The sequence below is a fragment of the Macaca mulatta genome, chromosome 6, assembly GCF_049350105.2.
Source record: "Macaca mulatta isolate MMU2019108-1 chromosome 6, T2T-MMU8v2.0, whole genome shotgun sequence".
NCBI classification, from domain to species: domain Eukaryota; kingdom Metazoa; phylum Chordata; class Mammalia; order Primates; family Cercopithecidae; genus Macaca; species Macaca mulatta.
Genome location: NC_133411.1, coordinates 97,845,050 through 97,857,696, shown reverse-complemented (window position 1 = coordinate 97,857,696; position 12,647 = coordinate 97,845,050). Strand labels below are relative to the sequence as shown.

At 40.4% G+C, this 12,647-nt stretch overlaps 1 pseudogene; it reads right to left on the bottom strand.

The window, feature by feature from the left end:
* Positions 1 to 676: 676 nt before the first annotated feature.
* Positions 677 to 10,311, bottom strand: LOC698167 (ras-related protein Rab-5C pseudogene; annotated as a pseudogene).
* Positions 10,312 to 12,647: the final 2,336 nt, after the last annotated feature.

Sequence of the window (12,647 nt, the reverse complement as noted above, 5' to 3'; positions counted from 1 at the left end):
TTTTTGTTATGTAGTGAATATAAACTATTACCTCATTGTCATATTAATTTTTTATCTAACTATATTGAAATTTTTGAATAGTCCGGAATCACTTTCACTACCTGGTCATATCACCCCCTTTTGAATGTGGTGAAGAATTTTCATGAAGCCACATGAGTAGCCAATTATCCTACGAAAATATGATCAACCACATTTTGACTATATTGACAAGATACTGATTGGTTACATTTTGAAGAAAACATACAATACAAAATACAAGAAGAAGTTGGTTCTGTCCCCTCCCACTATCCCCCCTACCCAGCCACCCCCAAATGCTCATCATGATTTGGTCAGAACTGGGCTCAGAGCCAGAGGTCAGGGTGACCGAGGGTGGAGGAGTTGTAGGCAACGGGTTTGTGGCTGTCACAATAATGCTGTGATAATGCTGTGGTTTCCCAGAGGGGAGCATGTGGCTACAACCAGCAAAAGAAAAGTGGGAAAGCAGTAGGAAGAGGAGGAAGTGGGAAGAGCAGAAGATCATATATATTTAAAAAGTGACTTCAGATTTAAGTCGAATTAGCATTTGTACAGAAAGGTATAGGTGAAATAACTCACTATGGCCTATGACCAAAATTATATGGAGAAATCATGGTGGACTCCTACTCCTACCCCCTTACCCAAGAGGTGGCCCAAGTCGTTAAGTACGATTGGTAAGAGTGGATTTCAGGTCGTTAAGGTGGAGAAGGTGGGGGCAGCGGCAGGCAAGGGGGACTCCATTGCTGCAACACTGGCTGGGGCTGGCCGGCTGGTTCTCCTGGAGGTCCCACACCTTGGTTTCTGTCTGGAGCACCAGCTGCATTCTGGGGCTTGTTCTTGGGAAGCTTCTCAGCTATTGCCATGAAAATTTCATTCACATTCATTGCAGCCTTTGCTGATGTCTCCATGAACAGCCAACTGTTGTTGTCTGTATAGGCTTGTGCTTCCTGGAATTCCAGGGCTTTCTTACTGGCCAGGTCTGCCTTGTTACCTGTGAGTGCAAGGACCATGTTGGGGCTGGCCTGCCTCGATAGCTCCTTCACCCAGTTCTTATCTCCAGCAAATGTATCTGTATTGGTGACGTCATAGACCATGATGGCAGCCTGGGCTTCCCAAGAATACATGGCGGCCAGGCTGTGATACCACTCCTGTCCAACCATGTCCCAGATCTCAAACCTGACTGTTGTGTTGTCCAAGCAGACATTCTGTGTGAGGAAGGCTGCTCCGATTGTGCTCTCCTGGTACTCATGAAATTGTCCCTTCACAAGGCAGAGGACAGGTTGGATTTGCCCACTGCAGATCCAGCAGAACAAGCTTAAATAGACAGATCTTATTGGGTCACGCTGTGCCTCCCCAACTCGCCACTGCTCATCCAGGTGCAGTGGTCCAGAGAGGTGGGAGCAGGGACCAGAGCCCAGTGCTGTGCAAAAAGGCATCTAGTGGGGAGAGGGACCTCCAAGGTGGCTCCGGGGCAGTGGCTTTACTTGGGGCCAGGGCTTGGACCAGCTCTGCTTCTCTCCCCAAAGGCAGTGTTCCAGACTTCATCCTCCTATCATGTTATTTTTCATTTTTATGATGTGGCTGATCAATTTTCATAGAATAATTGGCTACTCATGCGGCTTCATGAAAATTCTTCACCACACCCTAGAAGAGGTGATATGACCAGGTAGGGAAAGTGATTCCAGGCTATTCAAAAATTTCATTTCCTAGTAGCCTTTAAGCTTTGACAAAGTTTCCTATCCTCTCCTAGCTTGGCTTGGAGTAAGTAGAGCACCTAAAATTAGACCATCAAGGCTTATAACTATAAGCGTCTATCACAATGCAAAAAAAAAAGTAAACGGAGGACCAAAAGTCCTTCCCTGCCTTTTTCCTAGTGTGTAGGCCACAGAAGTTTCCTGCATCGTACCAAAAAAGAGGGTAGGAACAAACCAATTACAGCCATTACTGAATATCTAGCCAAACTAAGGTGGATAATGAGTATATCAATTTTATTCAATTTAGAAATATAGCAGTATGCTACTCTTGTACCTTTTCATACTGAGCCATATTTATATTCCCTACACTAGACTCATCTGACCACCAAACCAAACATGTTATAATCTGCTCTAAATATGTAATCCATGCAAATTGTCATATTATCCAAAACCTGGATGTTAGTGCAGACTTCAAAGGTAAAGCAAATCCAGAGGCAGTTAGAGACTAAAAAATGAAGTGTCACAGCTGGCCCTCTTCTCTTGTGAAAATGTTTTAATGACATCTTGGAAAAAGGGTTGGGCTCAGTGAAGGTAACTGAGAAAGGCTCCATGTAACTGAGAAAGGTTCCATGAAATTGCCGCATCAGAAAACAAAGCTTTTACCTAATTTCTGTGGCTGACAGGAAGAAGGCGTAATTTTAACCTTGATTAACATTTCTTTGGCTTTTACACTCTATAAAATTGTTCATTCATGAGCTTTCTATGGTGCCTTGTTTATAAGAAGAGGAATTTCTGCAGAAATGTTTGCAGTGCATTATTCATAAATATTTTGATCAATAAGTAGTGATGGTGGAGGCAGTAGAAGGGCTGGAGAATAAGAGGAACTTGGCGATTAGATTCGTTATTTTTTAATCATAGAATCTCTCCATTCAATATGATTTAGAAAATGTGAAAAATGATATTTAAGCTATTGGCAGAAACATAAAAACAGTTTTGTAGCTATCTTTTTTTAGACTTGTTGAGCAACTAAGTATAATAACTATAAATATGATAAATATGCTGGGTCTAAATAGCTTAGTAACTAAGAGCCCAGTAGCTAAGAGCAGTTCCTGAAACTAGAAACTTTGAAATGCAAGCCTGTCACGGGCTTCTGTTGTACATGAACCTTTACAGTCAGAGGTTCTGGAGACATTTATGTCAAGATGTTTCCAAGAGACTCTCAGCATTGACTACCATAACTAGGCTTCCACAACACCACTCAGAATTAGCTTCCTCTTGGGTAATATAATTTAAGAGATTTGGGGAAGAACCATCCAATTCCAAAATATCTTCTCCCTCATTGTTACAATGTGGGGAATTATATCATTAGACCCTACATAGAACTTGAAAGTATTCGACAAGAGGACCCTACATATTTATTTTTCAAAAGCAACTGTTTTCAGAATATATATGACTCAAAAATAATGTAACAGATGAGAAGGGATTATGGGGTGAAAGCTGCATCATCTAACATAAGAGTAAGTTCTCTTAAGTGTTCCTTTATACTCCCATGAAATCGACTGAAGAATTATTAATGAATCAAAGATAAGACTTACCTTCTTAGTAGCACATTCTGCTTATTCCTGCTAATGCATCACTACTCCACCAGCCCTTCTTCCACTTGCCATAGCCAAGTGATTTCCCTTTACTGCTACATCTTAAGACCCTCAGTGGAGCCCAGGCAACATCTGACCACTCATTCCCCAAGCCACAAAGATGGACTATTCGGCCTGTGTGTTCTGTGCAGAAAATCTTAGGCTGCTTCATTTACTAAAGGCAACAAATTTTTTTGCCCAGTATTATTGCTGTTTTTAAAATGTAGATAATATGTCAACAGTAAATGAAATCTGAACAACTAATTAAGAATTAGAAAACCACTTTTGTGATTAAAACCTGAATTACTATTAATGCTGAAAATCTTGGGAATTTTAATGAATAATGTGTCATGTTTTTATGTAGCAGGAAATTTTTGTCATGTTTTTATGTAGCAGGAAACTTTTAATTTGAAGAAACTAAAATCTCAGGAAAGCAGCAAATCTCTGTGAACATAGAATCATAAAAACCTAGGCTTGGCAAGGAAACTCCTTTTCTATTTAGATGTGCTTCATACAAATCAGTGCCCAATAATATTGTGTGGAAGAAATATTTGTGCTATACAAGGCAGGAGGATTGTGAAGCTACTGTTATCTGCGGTTATACACACAGAGAGATGTGCACACATAGACACATAGAAAAATAAATGTCCCCCTATGAAGGGAACAAATAAATCAAGAAATTTGTATTTAAAAAAACTGAAAGAATCAACAAAATAACATACGTAGAATGAACACTGAGGAAAACAAAGGATTTGGCAAGAATCTAATTAGCCATATCAACCGAGAGAGGTTTGGGTTAGTTTTAGTAAACACAGAGTGGTTTCTGAGTAGAAAGCAAATAACTGCACTGAGGTACTGTTCTAATCACATTTGTTCTAACATTGACCTTATAATAATTAAAAATTGATGCTTGCAACATAATACAGCTGTGCAATCATATTTAAACCTAATCATTTCATAGACAGAGGAAAGTTGTACAAAAAGGTCAAAAACACTTTAATTTCATGACAGTAAATTTACTCTTTATTCCCAAAGTGAAAATGTCTAATTTCTAAAAGAGCAAACCAATAATTACTTATTATAAAGCTATTTTAGTCAATACTTAATTTTGCTATATTGATTAGTGTTTAGACATTTAAAATGTACCCTACAGCAAGAATATGTGTTTACAATATGATTCTCCCTACTGATGTTTGTAAGTATTACAGATATTGATTTAAGACATGTCTCAAAAATGCCAAACTTAATAGTAATCATATAAAAAAACTGACTCTTAAAATTGGAATTTAACTTTAAAAATTTGAATACCAGTGTCCTTAAAGATCTCTTTGTATCGTGATCACCAATTCTGCCATTAAATACTCTAACCATGAGTACTCAATTAAACTACATTATAAACTCTACCCCATCCCAAAAGTAACAGAGAGAAAAAAAACAAATGATCAATTTTACCGTTCACAACTGGAACAAAATGTTTTCTCTCTATTTCATGTACTTCTGATTGTAAAATAAATACTGGGATATTATTTCCCCCTTAACTTGTATTCTGTGTAACTTAGAGCTCCTTGCAATAAAACAAAATGATGCTTCATCAGGATGTTACTGGGAGTACCAAGGCAATTTACAAACATTAAGTCTGAGAACATCACTGTGAGGGAGGTATTAATATAACACTTCTCTCTTGAGGAGTTCAATGCACTTTACATAACGTTATTTTATTAACTCTTCCTTGAGCTGGGCAAAAAGGCTAAGAATTGTCTAACCATTTACCTCACTCACATGCAAGCATAAAAAGAACAGAAGAGACGGTTCAACACAACCACGTCCTTTAAATTCACTTTCACTTCTAATCTGAAATTATGACTAAAGATAAGGCCGAGTAAGTCACTCAATATATTTGGTTTCTACTAATATTGATTTTGAACAGGTATCAATTTTATAAATATAAATTCAGAATTATATATTTGAAAGATAATTAATCCCAGTAATTCTTAAGCAATAATTGCTTTTGAAAGTGGAAAAATGGACAGTAATAACTTTTCCCTCTATTGTAATATACTAAAGACTCCAAAACCACATTATAATTCTGTGGACAAGCTTCACAACATCCTTAAGTAAATCTATGCATTTCTTAGCAAGAGTGCAACTATGCACACATGAAGACAGCCAGAAGAGATATATAAAGTGAAAGATATAGAAATGCTGGTGATATCTAATGGTGCTTGCCAAGTGTCAGTCACTATTCTAAGGAATCTACATGTATTCACTCATTTAATCCTCATAACTCTGAGATGGGCAGCATTTTCATCATTTTATAGACAAAAAAATTGAGGCTCAGGAAGTTGTTAGTCCTAGGTCACAGAGCTACAAAGTGGCAGAGCTGAGATGCAAACACAGAAAATATGGGACCAGAGTCCATGCTCCCAACCCACGTTCTAGAAAAGAAGTTGTCCCCAGACATCCCTGATCATGGAATTCCGAATCCACAATCATAATTTTTTCCACTCCAAATGTAACATTTCCCACCTCACAGTCTACCTCACAGTAATCACAGAACAACTGCTCAATTTTATGTATCTCACTTTCAAAATATGATACTTGTAATTAGAAAATGGTCACACGCAGATTGGATTAAGAAAATGTGGCACAAGCCGGGCGCGGTGGCTCAAGCCTGTAATCCCAGCACTTTGGGAGGCCGAGACGGGCGGATCACGAGGTCAGGAGTTCGAGACCATCCTGGCTAACACGGTGAAACCCCGTCTCTACTAAAAAATACAAAAAACTAGCCGGGCGTGGTGGCGGGCGCCTGTAGTCCCGGCTACTCGGGAGGCTGAGGCAGGAGAATGGCGTAAAAACCCGGGAGGCAGAGCTTGCAGTGAGCTGAGATCCGGCCACTGCACTCCAGCCTGGGCGACACAGCGAGACTCCGTCTCAAAAAAAAAAAAAAAGAAAAAGAAAATGTGGCACATATACACCATGGAATACTATGCAGCCATCAAAAAGGATGAGTTTGCGTCCTTTGTAGGGACATGGATGCAGCTGGAAACCATCATTCTTAGCAAACTATCACAAGAACAGAAAACCAAACACCGCATGTTCTCATTCATAGGTGGGAACTGAACCATAAGATCACTTGGACTCAGGAAGGGGAACATCACACACAGGGGCCTATCATGGGGAGGGGGGAGGGGGGAGGGATTGCATTGGGAGTTATACCTGATGTAAATGATGAGTTGATGGGTGCAGCACACCAACATGGCACAAGTATACATATGTAACAAACCTGCACGTTATGCACATGTACCCTACAACTTAAAGTATAATAATAATAAATAAATTAAAAAAAAAAAAAAAAGAAAATGGTCACACGGAGGCAGTATAATATAGTTTGGAGTACAGACCTCAGGATCAGACAGATCTAACAGGCTATCCCTAGACAAGTTATTTTTATCCAAGCTAAACAATATAGGTGGTAGAACCTACCTCCTGATGCTGTAGAGAGAATTAAATTAATACAACGTATTTAACATACACCTTACTATGCCTTCTACATAGTAAGCATTCCACAACTGTTGCTACTATAAGTTAGTATAAACTTATTCAAGCCAGTCTCAGAATTCTGAAACTCCAAATTAGCATTGAATTTAGCATATCTCAATGCTGGTGTCAATAGAACTGAATTGATTTTTTCATGAAATATATGTTCTAGCCACTGGCCATGATCTCATTTAATCCTCAAAACAAACCTATGATTTGTGTTTTTATGCCCACTTACAGGAAAATAAGCCTTGAAATTCTAAGTAACATCCATAACCATGCCAGTAATAATTAGATGATTAATCAATTAACTGCATGGATCCCACAAAGCAGGTTAAAAAGTAACCAATAAGCAAGGAAATTATTTGAAAAAGCCTTCTCTCCATAAAATTATAGAACTAAAATTTCCTAGACTGAAGTTCACCTTGTTTAGCCTTTGCTATAATTAGAGCAAAGCTGTGCCCAGAGAAAGTAGTTAGAACAGAGATGATAAAAAGGAAAAATACTACCCAAAAATACACACGCCACCCCTCGCCCCGACCCTATTTCCAGTATACACAAGGCGCTTCTGATTCTTCCATCATCAGAACCACTGAAGAAAATAGCAAGGGCCAAGGTCAGGGTAGGAGGCTTCAGAGTTGGACAGTATTATACAGGACACAGGCAAGAAGTCTGCACTTGGGGACTGGTGCTTCAGCCAGAGTGAGGTACGAGATTGTAGATCTGTAAAGCACATTTGCCTCAAATCAGCCTCACCTGCACCCAAACATCCTGTAAAGGTCAGCTTCTGGTCTATTCACAGAAATCTGCAGAAAAAGAGAAAATGCATTACATTAGTCTTTTGCTGACCAAGCTTCCTTGATCCTTGACCTACCAGCATTCCCTAAATTGGAAATGTCTTAGTTACGCAAAACAAAAATAGTTCCTGCTGAATTAGGACATTATTTCCTCATTCCCTCTATTTAATGTAAAAGAAATATTTTTGTCATTTGCATAATGACCTGCTGCATATAGAAAGACAATTATTTATGATTTTCACTTTAAAAAAGTGATTCTGAATTGATTATGATACATAATAATCATGTGAAAACATGATTGCAAATAAGACTTAAGTGAAAGAATGGAATTTCCACTTTCATCAGCCAACGTATAAACCAATATGGAGGAGGTGGCAGATACAAAATAATCATATATAAAGAGAGACACAAGCTCAATGATAAGGGTCTGCTTACACAGGCACGGAAAGTAATGGGAAACAATCTTCAGCCCATATGTTACAAGAAATAGAATTTTTAAAAATTCACATTATCCCAAGAATATGTAAGATCTTATGTTCCATTATCAACTAGCAGGTAGTACCCAACCTAGTCATTTCTTCTATACTTAGAATCAGTGCCCTCTTTCAATAACTCATTCCAGCTTTTAGTAATTGTCATGTAAAGGTAAGCTTTTCTTTTATCTAACTTCAGTTCTTTACATAATATGATTGAAAAACCTGGAATGATGCTCCACACATGCAGAATACTTCATATACCCTTGTGGATGGGATGTTGATTTCAGTCTATTTCCCTTTTTTCTGACCTCAGTGGAGACAGGAGAAGTGCTTAGACAGAAACATTGACAAAATGGTTAGAGATAAGAGGAAGTTGATTAGGGACAAATGCAGAGTCGAACCGGGGAAGAAAACAACGTGGAATGACTCACCGTGCCCCAGAACAGTTGATCTGTTTTAGAAGACACAGCCAGCCACCAACAAAATGTGAGTTGTAAAGCAGAACATGCTCAAGCATGAGCTCAGAAGATCTACCGCTGCCTTTCCACTCACTTCCACGCAGATAAATCGATCAATCCATCTCTCTCTCTAACCCTGGCCTCTGTGCAGAGTTCCAGTTCTACCTACACGATTGTAAAATTGAACTGGGTGGATAGGATATTCTTTCCTGTGACTCACTCTGTCCTTCCTCCACAGCTTTACTGCTGGTATGAAGGCATCTTTGGTAAGCTCTAGTGAAGAGAACCACAGTAACCAGCGTCACTTTAATATGAAAAATAATCCGTACTAACAAGGAAAAATGTTGTCTTATCTTGCAGATTCACCAACATCTTAAACCCAAAAATGTACAGAAAAGACCTCATCCTGCCCGTCCAAAAAAAAAAAAAACAAAGAACCCTGGGGAACAGGGTCAGAAGCTCACTGGGAAAATTAAGGTAGGCGATTGGTAAACAGCAGGACACTTTCTGAAAGAATGGACTTGCCTTTTATCCCCTACAATAAAAGGCCCAAGAAAGGGGTTAAATTTGGATGCCCTGGCAGCACCTCAAACTTAACATTTCTAAAATTAAACTTCTCCAAGAACTAGTTTCTGCTGACTTCCTGTTCGTTAAGGGTACACTTGTTCTCTCCGGCTCCAAACATGAGTCATCTTGCTTTATTCCTCTCCCACCCCCACCATATCTAATTAAACACCAAGTTGCATCTATTTTTTTCTTCAGCACTTTTTTGCAACTCTCTGTTGCTCTCTTTTCACATGCTTTATCTCTTATTTGGTTTTGACCCCATATTAGGCCCACTATTCTTCCAAACAATGTGGCTGGTAATTTCCATTTTGAGTTTAAGCTCTGCCTTGATTAGGTCTGCTCCTTAGCAAAAAGATTCTGTGATACCTGCTTGTCTACTGAACAAAGATGTTGCAAGCTATTTCCAAATGCACCCCAAACTGCCTTTCAGTCTTACCTTCTCCTATTTTCCTGGGCATCAGGCAAGCTAGCTATCATCCTACTCCCCACCATACTCTATTGCCTTAACTCCTACCACTTCCTTTTTCTGAAATACAATCTCTGCACCCTCAGAAACTCCTAGCACGCTGCCCACACAAACGTTAATGCCACAAATTCACCTGTGAATGTTTGTTCAGATATTTTTATTCAAAAAGTCATGTCTAAGACCGAAAAATAAGTATTTTAAGTGTTTTTTAAACTAAAACTCCATGAGTTTCCATGGAAAAAGGTGTTATTGAGAGGTGACAATGTGCTAGCAGCCCTCGCCCTTCTCGGCCTCCAGGAGCGCTTCAGCCCTCCATGGCACCGTGGGAGTCCCTCTCAGAGCTGGCTGAGGCCGGAGCCGCCTCCCTCTGCTTGCTGGGAGGTGTGGAGGGAGAGATACGGGAGGCAACCGGGACCACCTGCGGCACTCGCGGACCAGTGCGAGTTCTGGCAGGCGCGGCGCGGCGCAGGCTCGGTGGGCCTCGCACACGGAGCAGCCAGCCGGCGCTGCCGGCCCAGGGCAGTGAGGGGCTTAGCACCCGTGCCAGCAGCTGTGGAGATTGCGCTGGGTTCCCCAGCAGTGCCGGCCCGCCGGCGCTGCACTCAAATTCTGGCCCGGCCTTAGCTGCTTCCGCGCGGGGCAGGACTTGGGACCTGCAGCCCGCCATATCTGAGCTCCTGCCCTAGGATAGGCTCTCGCTTGGCCAGAGCCTCCCAGAAGGGCGCAGCCCCCTGCTCCATGGACCAAGGGCTGAGGAGTGCAGGCCCCGCTCGTCACTGGTGGGCAGCTCAGCCCGCAGCCCAATGCAGGATCCACTGGGTGAAGCCAACTGGGCTCCTGAACCGGATGGGGACTTGGAGAACTTTTATATCTAGTGGGAGGATGGTATGTGCACCAATCAGCACTCTGTATCTAGCTAACCTAGTGGAGACTTGGAGGACTAGCACTCTGTGACTCTGTGTCTAGCTCAAGGATTGTAAATGCACCAATCAGCACTCTGTGTCTAGCTCAAGGTTTGTGAATACACCAATTGGTACTCTGTATCTAGCTAACTCTGTATCTAGCTAACTAGCACTCTGTGACTCTGTCTAGCTCAAGGATTGTAAACGCACCAATCAGCATTCTGTCAAAACGGACCAATCAGCTCTCTGTGAAATGGACCAATCAGTGGGATGTGGGTGGGGCCAGATAAAGGAATAAAAGCAGGCTGCAGAGGCAAGCACCTGCCACCCGCTGGGGTTGCCTTCCACACTGTGGAAGCTTTGTTCTTTTGCTCTTTGCAATAAATCTTGCTGCTGCTCACTCTTTGGGTTCACACTGCCTTTAAGAGCTGTAACACTCAGCTCGAAGGTCTGCAGCTTCACTCCTGAAGCCAGCGAGACCACGAACCCACCGGGAAGATGTGCTGCCTTTAAGAGCTATAACACTCACCACGAAGGTCTGCAGCTTCACTCCTGACAGTGAGACCACCAATCCGCCAGAAGGAAGAAGCTCCAGACACATCTGAACATCTGAAGGAACAAACTCCAGACACACCATCTTTAAGAACTGTAACACTCATGGCGAGAGTCTGCGGCTTCATTCTTGAAGTCAGCGAGACCAAGAACCCACCAATTCCGGACACCTTACCAGCTCAACTGGTAGTTCAAGATGTTGAGATACAGCCCCTACAAAACAGTCTTCCCTAAAAAAAAGAAAAAAATACTCTTACTACAACTGCATGATTCAACCCAGCAAAGCAATTAATAATAGATTGATGTTAAATAAATTCATACTTAATAGTAAATTTATGTTCAATAATACTAATAAATGGATATCATTTGGAGTTTAATTTTACATTTTAAATTAGGCGCAGTGGCTCACACCTATAATCCCAGCACTTTGGGAGGCCCATGCAAGAGGATTGCTTGGAACCAAGAGACTAGCCTGGGCAACATGGTGAGACCCCCATCTCTACAAAAGCAATTTTTTTAAATTAAAACAAAATGTTATGCTTTAGAGGACTTTTAGATCAAATAAATCAAGCAAAGTAATATTTTAGTTGATAGTGTCTGTTTAAAATTATTTGCACTCCTAGCAAAAGAGAATTCTACAATATTTACTATAATGCACTATCAAAAAATGCACAAAAATAAGTCTATTTTCTTACAGAAATGATTTTGGTTTGCTATACAGCTTTTCTTATTGTTCCTAAAAGTTCAAATAACTTATACTTTACTATTGTACAACAGCGAGTAGTAGAAGGTTAAAAAAAAAAAAGACTTGTTTTAACTTATGTTAGAATGAAATCTTTTCTTTGTCTATTTGCGCTCTGGTCTCACCATGCTTTTTTGCGAGTATTTCCTATCTGTGTAAAGGTCACCTTTCCTTGGAAGCTCTACCACTGAGTCAGTCTACTTTAGCCTCCTTATTAGTTCTTAGGAAAGCCACTGTCCATACAAGGAACTTCAAATACAGATTAAGTAAACACAGATAAAATTGCAATTTTACCTCATTCTAATCCCAGATCTATACTTGACCTATTAGGTGACACACATCATGAAAGTTTAAAAGTGAAAAAGACACAGTCTTTAAATAGAGAGTCAAGGGGAGAGCCAGATACCAAGTTCAGTTGGAAGAAAAGCAAGGTCATTTGCAGGAGAATGTAAGAAAGTCATTTAAAAACCCCTCAGGAAAAGAAAAAAAAAAAAAAGGAAAAGAAAATATTAGCAGTGGTAATAAAGTGCATCTCCATAATCATCTCTCTGCTTTGAAAAAAAAAATTGGGGAAATTTTTCCATGACCCTAATGGTGCACTCAGAACATATTTGTCGTGGTCTATTATAGACTATTTACTTGTATTTCTCACTCACCTAAATCTTGTCAGCAATATAAAATGCTAGATTTGGCCAGGCACGTTGCCTCACATCTGTAATCCCAGTACTTTGGGAGGCCGAGGCAGGCAGATCACCTGAGGTCAGGAGTTCAAGACCAGCCTGGCCAACATGGTGAAACCCCATCTCT